At 33.2% G+C, this 6,679-nt stretch overlaps 1 protein-coding gene across 1 annotated transcript in view; it reads right to left on the bottom strand.

The window, feature by feature from the left end:
• Window positions 1–2,491, bottom strand: part of LOC308501818 (sulfotransferase 1 family member D1-like) — a 40,519-nt gene extending 38,028 nt beyond the window's left edge. The window contains exon 1 of the mRNA XM_081058909.1: window positions 2,159–2,491. The gene's annotated coding sequence lies outside the window, so the exon portion shown is untranslated. The remainder of the gene's footprint in view (window positions 1–2,158) is intronic.
• Between the last annotated feature and the right edge of the window lie 4,188 nt (window positions 2,492–6,679).

Consider the following 6,679-nt stretch of genomic DNA (forward strand, 5'->3'; position numbering starts at 1 on the left):
TCAATGAAGCAACAAATGACAAATGTTAGTGAGGAAGTGAAAAAAGCATGGAAAACCCGATGCACTGTTGGTTCGATTACAAACTGGTTTAGCCACTATGGAAAACAGTATGGAGGGTGTTCAAAAAATTAAAACTAGTATATGATCCAGCAATCCCACTTCTGGGTATTTATCCAAAAAATCCAAAACACTAATCTGAAAAGATATATGCCCCTCTATGTTTATTGCAGCATTATTTACAATAGCTAAGATGTGGAAGCAACCTAAAGTGTCCATCAATAATAAAATGGATAAGGAAGTGGTACATATATAGAATGCAATATTACTTGGCCATGAAAAGAATGAAGTCTTACCATTTGCAACAACATGGATGGACCCAGAGAGACATATTATGCTAAGTGAAATAATAGGTCAAAGACAAATACCATATGATTTCACTTATATGTGGAATCTAAAAAACAAAATAAATGAACAAACAAAACAAACAAACTCATAGATACGAAGAACAAACTCATGGTTGTTGGATGGGAGGAGGTTTGGGTGACTGGGTGAAGAAAGGTGAAGAAATGAAGTACAAATTTGTAATTACAAAATAGTCACGGGGTTGTAAAGTACAGCATAGGAAATATACTCAGCAATATTGAAATAATTGTATGGTGCCAGGTGGGTACTAGACTTATGGGGGAATCACTTTGTAAGTTATATAAATGTCTAAGCACTGTGTTGTACACCTGAAATAATATTGAATGTCAACTGTAATTGAAAAACATAAGTAAATAAAAATATAATTTTGGAACATTTTCAGGACATTGGCTTATACATTTCAAATATATAACTTTTCATGCGTCTGTGGAAAATACCGTGTTTCCCGAAAATAAGACATAGATGGGCCATTGGCTCTAATGAGTCTTTTGGAGCAAAAATTAATATAAGACTCGGCATTATATTATATTACATTATATTATTATATTATATTAAGACCTGGTCTTATTTTATAGTAAAATAAAGTAAAGTAAAATAAGTAAAGTATAGTAAAATATAGTAAAGTGAAATAAGACCAGGTCTTATATTAATTTTTGCTTCAAAAGACACATTAGAACCGATGGCCCTGCTAGGTCTTATTTTCGGGGAAATACGGTATTTAGATTTAAAAAAATAGTAATTGTGAAGTATTTATACATTGGAAAAAACTTATAATGACTAATCACAAGCGTTAGCCTAAATACTGACTTACTAAAGTTGTTTTAATTTAAAATATTTGGATTTAAAATATATTAAGGCTTTATCATTTGTTGTTAAAATATAATGTTAAATATTTTCATTACTATGATAAACAATGATATCACATGACTTCATTAATCAGGGATTTCTGTACTGATGTAGGGTTCTTAAAATATTGCTTTGGTAAAAAACACAAGGGAAAAGACTAAGGGATGTTTTAAGTGAACATACTGAAGTGGTTATTCATTAAAGTGACAAGATGAGGGTATATGTGAAAAAAAATAAAATAGATCAAATATTATTTCAAAACACCTTAGGAAGTAAGAGTTTCTGGAAATTTGAAGAACATAACACTATAGTGGTTCTCTGACTTAATGATTAAAAAGATTGAATATATATTGTAGTGAAAACATTCCATAGAGTTAAAATATTTTTGAAATAGGAAATAAAGCAGTCATCAGTGGAAAATGCACTTATTTAGTATCTGTACAATACATTGTCTTTGGGAATCTTGAGAAGTACACAAAAGCAGACTTGTTAAAACTATATCTTTTTTGATATAGTGAAAACTATATCATTTTCATATTCACACACTAGAATTTTTAAGAACTCATCCTAGCGGTGGATGATGCAAGAATATTGCTTTGAATTAAACAGAAATACTGAGAAGGTAAAAGACTAATAGCCTTTAATATTGTTTTAGCTTTATAAACCTAAAATTAATAGAGCAGCCTACTTCAACACAATTTTAAATATGAAAAATAATCCTGTGATTTTAGGATAAGAAATCTGGATGTAATAATCCCCAAGTATTTTCCATTTTATGGAAAAACATTCATACTAGAACTTTCCATTTCACATTCTCTGATTTTTCAATTGTTGAATTTAGTTTTATATAAAATATGGGCACTTTAAATACAGTTTATAAATCACTTACCAGGTGCCTGTCTTGAGAAGCTGGACGTCCAGATTTTGTTTCTACAGTAATTGGTTAATGGAAGTTTCACTCTGTTGTTTCAGTCAAACAAGATAATCTGTTACCAAGCAATAGGAAGGCAAAAGGTGAACTCTGTAGAGCTGTATGAAATTAATCATTAAGCTGTATAAAATCTGTTCTTATTTTAAAGATTAAAGCATTAAGGGAAGGCTTTTGTTGTCGCTTGTGGGAGGAAATAGAATGAAACAAAGAGCCCATAGAAAGTATCTGGAATTACTTATGAGTATGTATAATAAATGAAGGCTTTTTACATTTACTTTTACTTTTGTTTCTGATTTCAATTATAAAAGCAAAGTGAAACACAGTTGGCTGTTTCATAGCTCCAGTGCTCCAATTAGAAACCCTCACTTAAAAGTTGTTTATCTGTACTCCTAGAGTTAGGAAGTTAGACAGGCATGAGCATGCTCCGTGGGTAGGAGCAGAGGGGAAATGAAATGCAGCCAAGAAAAGTAGGAGCACATTCTGCGTCTTAAATTATGCCTGTACCGTCCAGAGGCAGCTTTGTATGTCATCTTTCTTAGCCACTTAGTCACGGTGGTGACTGTGGTAAAATGGCCTGTTTCAAGACAGGGAAAACTGCTTTGAGACTCTTGTTATTATCCATATGATCAAAACACTTCTACGACATGGCTCCTTTTTGTCTCTACATCCTGAAATCACGATGCTAAAAAAGCGCAAAAAATTTAAAATCTGTGAGTTGATCAATCTGTATAACAATGGAATTTGAAGTTAAAACTTCTCATTCAACCAAATATGAAGATGTAAATATTTTATATTATTGTTTTCTGTGAATATCCCAAACAGATATTTTCTTTGAATTTAATGGGAAAATCTAGATTAAGATTTTTTCTTGTAGTCTGCTTCAGAGCAGAAATCAAGAAACAGCCCGAATGTCACATTGCTGCAGAATTACAGGAAGACAAAACAACTGGAGGCAATTGGATAGTTTTACAGATTAGCCTGAAAAACAAGAGAAAAGCATTCCTAGTTTGCCTCCCCACATGCCTTTCAACCAGAAAATCATCTTCAGGCTCCTAGTATGCCTCCATTTCTGCCCTTTGCAGGAGATTGGAGATTTATGTTCTAGAAAAATTGTAGAGAGATACAGCTTTAGGGTCATTAGATATAGCTGAGGAAAGAAAGTGTGCCATAATGAAAACAAGGAATTTAAGTGATGAAACCCTTTCAGTTAATTTGATTGAAGTATGGAGTCCACTTAATTTGACCTCATGGGAAAGAGCCAGGGAAATAATCAACATGACTTCACTTTTCTTCTTCCCTCAGATCTCCTGCCAAATAGAAACCGGATGGTCCAGAATCCTGTTGATGTAACCTATACAAATCAGCCTCCGAGTGCACAGTCCAGGATGGGAAATGGGGGAGAATGAATCTAAAGGGGTAAACTAATGATATCCAGCACTCATCCCATGTTTCAGAGGGAACACCCTAACAAGACCCTAATAATTATGTTTCTAAAAAGCATTGTCAATTTGATTGGAGAAACATATTTTAAATATTTTTGTAGAGATACATTTCATAAGTAAATATTTTCTTAGGAATAAATTTTACAAATTTGCAGAAACTGTGTTTATTTAGACATGTACACATAATACATAAGTTTGACTATACACACAGAATATAAAAACAAATCAACATTGAAATGAATGAAAATAAATGCTTTAGTCTAAAGATGGGTTATACATAGAACAAGACTATGATTTTTTGAGGGAGGGTATTGCATCCATGTACCAGGGGTGCCAAAAATAAGTATGTACATGACTTGTATTCATCTTTGGTTATAGGTATATATTGAATGTTACAATTTTAATATAGTTTTTTCCTTTCTTAAAATGTGTATACATTTTTTTGGCACTCTCTGTATTTCAACAAAACTCTCCTGGCTCTGACAAGGCTGAACCTATCGGCAGGGTATCACAAAGCATAGATTTCTAGTTCCTCATAACTACAATAGCTTTGGTGGTATGTACTATGGATGACATTTAAGGTGTGGATCGATTTGATGTTTTTACCATGGCCCAGCAGTCTCAAATGTTCTGATACTTTGGACCAAACATTGGGAATATCAGGGGACTCAATGCAAGTACTAACGCATTGGTAGTTTTGGGGAAACTACCCCCGAAATAAGACCTAGCCAGACCATCAGCTCTAATGCGTCTTTTGGAGCAAAAATCAATATAAGACCTGGTCTTATTTAATATAATATAAGGCTGGGTCTTGTTTAATATAAGACCGGGTCTTATATTGATTTTTGCTCCAAAAGACGCATTAGAGCTGATGGTCTGGTTAAGTCTTATTTCCGGGGAAACACAGTATGTGATGAATTCAGCATTTTCATAAGAAGAAAATGTATAACTGACTGAGTTTTAGGTGCAGCAAGGGGTTAAGAGTGAAACTGGGACTTGCTTGAACTCTTCATAATGCAATTTTTTTCCTGCATATTTTTAGCAATTCTTATTATGGAAAGCTATAAAAAGGTAAGAGAAGACCATGGGAATTGATTGTTAATGTTGGAAATATTCCCTGTCCTCTACTTTGCTTGTGTAAGAAGTGTACTTTTCTACCCAATGACTTTTGGCTTGGCCATGATATCTTTGGCCCATTCAATGCAGCAGAAGTGGGAACACACCAATTATGTTTTAAGAAATATTGCATTTTACAAGTGGATCTGTTTGTTTGTGTATTTATTTACTTATTTATAATTTTTATTAAATTTATTGGGGTTGATATTGGTTAGTAAAATTATATAGGTTTCAAGTGTACAATTCTGTAATATAATACATCATCTATATATTGCGCTGTGTGTTCACCACCTGGAGTCAGTTCTCCTTCCATCACCATGTATTTGACCCCCTTTACCTTCTTCAACCATCCAATTATCTATCAAAGGACACTTGGGTTGATTCCATATGTTGGCCACCATAAATAATGCTGCAATGAACATAGGGATACATATATGTTTATAGATAAATGTTTTCAAAATTTTGGGGTAGATACCCAGAAGAGAGATTTCTGGGTGCTCGTTTTCTTCAAATAAATACACACCAGTGGAATTGCTGAGTGTATGGTATATCTCTTTTTAGTCTTTTGAAAAATTTCCATACTGTTTTCCACAGGACCTGCACCAATTTGGAGTCCCACCAACAATGCGCAAGGGTTCCCTTTTTCCACATCCTCACCAACATGTTATTTGTTGACTTTTTGATAATAGCCATTCTGATTTGTGTGAGATGGTATCTCATTGTGGTTTTGATTTGCATTTCCGTGATGATTAGTGATGTTGAGCATCTTTTCAGGTGTCTGCTGGCCATCTGTCTTTTTTGGAGAACTGTTTTTTCACGTCCTCTGCCTATTTTTCGATTGGATTAATTTTTTGTTATTAAGTTGTATGAATTTCTTATATATTTTGGGTATCAACCCCTTATCAAATGTTTTATTGGTGAATGTGTTCTCCCATTCATAGGTTGCCTTTTTTCTTTGTTAAAAGTTTCCTTCACTGTGCAGAAGCTTTTCAGTTTGATGTATGTGACAACATGGAGAGATTTAGAAGGTATTATGCTAAGTAAAATAAGTCAGGCAGAGGAAGACAAATACCATGTAATTTCACTTACATGTGGAATCTAAAAACAAAACAGAAGAAACAAAACAAAAAGGAACTCATGGAAATAGAGAGGAGAGGGATAGTTACCAGAAGGAAGGTTGTGGGGCATGAGTGAAAAGGAGAAGAAGAATATAGTCAATAATATTGTGATAAGTTTACACAGTGACAGATGATTACTAGAATCGGTGGGGTGATCACATTGTAAGTTATTGGAAGTGTAGGATCACACATGAAACTAATATAACCAATATAGGATTGTACACCAACTATACTTAAATTAAAAAAAAAAAAAAGTCATTTGCTTCCAGCAATATGGCTGTGTAGATATTCTGAAAGACAATCAAAAAAGAGCAACTAAGTTCTGGATAAAATATAACTATTGGTGCATTCTTAGGTCTTCTAAAAATAGAGGGCATTTCTACATTTCTAAAAATGGAAGAAAAATTATTATCTAGAGGAGGGGCTAGCAAACTACAACCCTCAGGCCAAATCCGCATTTTCATTTGCTTTTGTAAATAAATGTTTATTTTAACAAAGTGACACGTTCATTTGTTTATGTGTTGTCTTGGCTGCTTTGAAGCTAGTGACCAAGTTGAATTGTTGCTACAATGACCGACAACAATCTGTAAAACTGGAAATATTTACTAACTGGTCCTTTACAGAAAAACAATAATTTCAGGAATATTACAGTTTTCTCCTATTATTAAACTTCTACAGTACCATGATACATTTCTTACATACTAATATACCAATATTGATATATTTTATTAACTAATGTCTATACATTTTAAGAATTTTTTGAGTTATTACTTAATGTCCTTAATGTCCTTTTTTATCATCCG

Source organism: Rhinolophus hipposideros (genome assembly GCF_964194185.1).
Source record: "Rhinolophus hipposideros genome assembly, chromosome: 1".
Lineage (NCBI taxonomy): Eukaryota > Metazoa > Chordata > Mammalia > Chiroptera > Rhinolophidae > Rhinolophus > Rhinolophus hipposideros.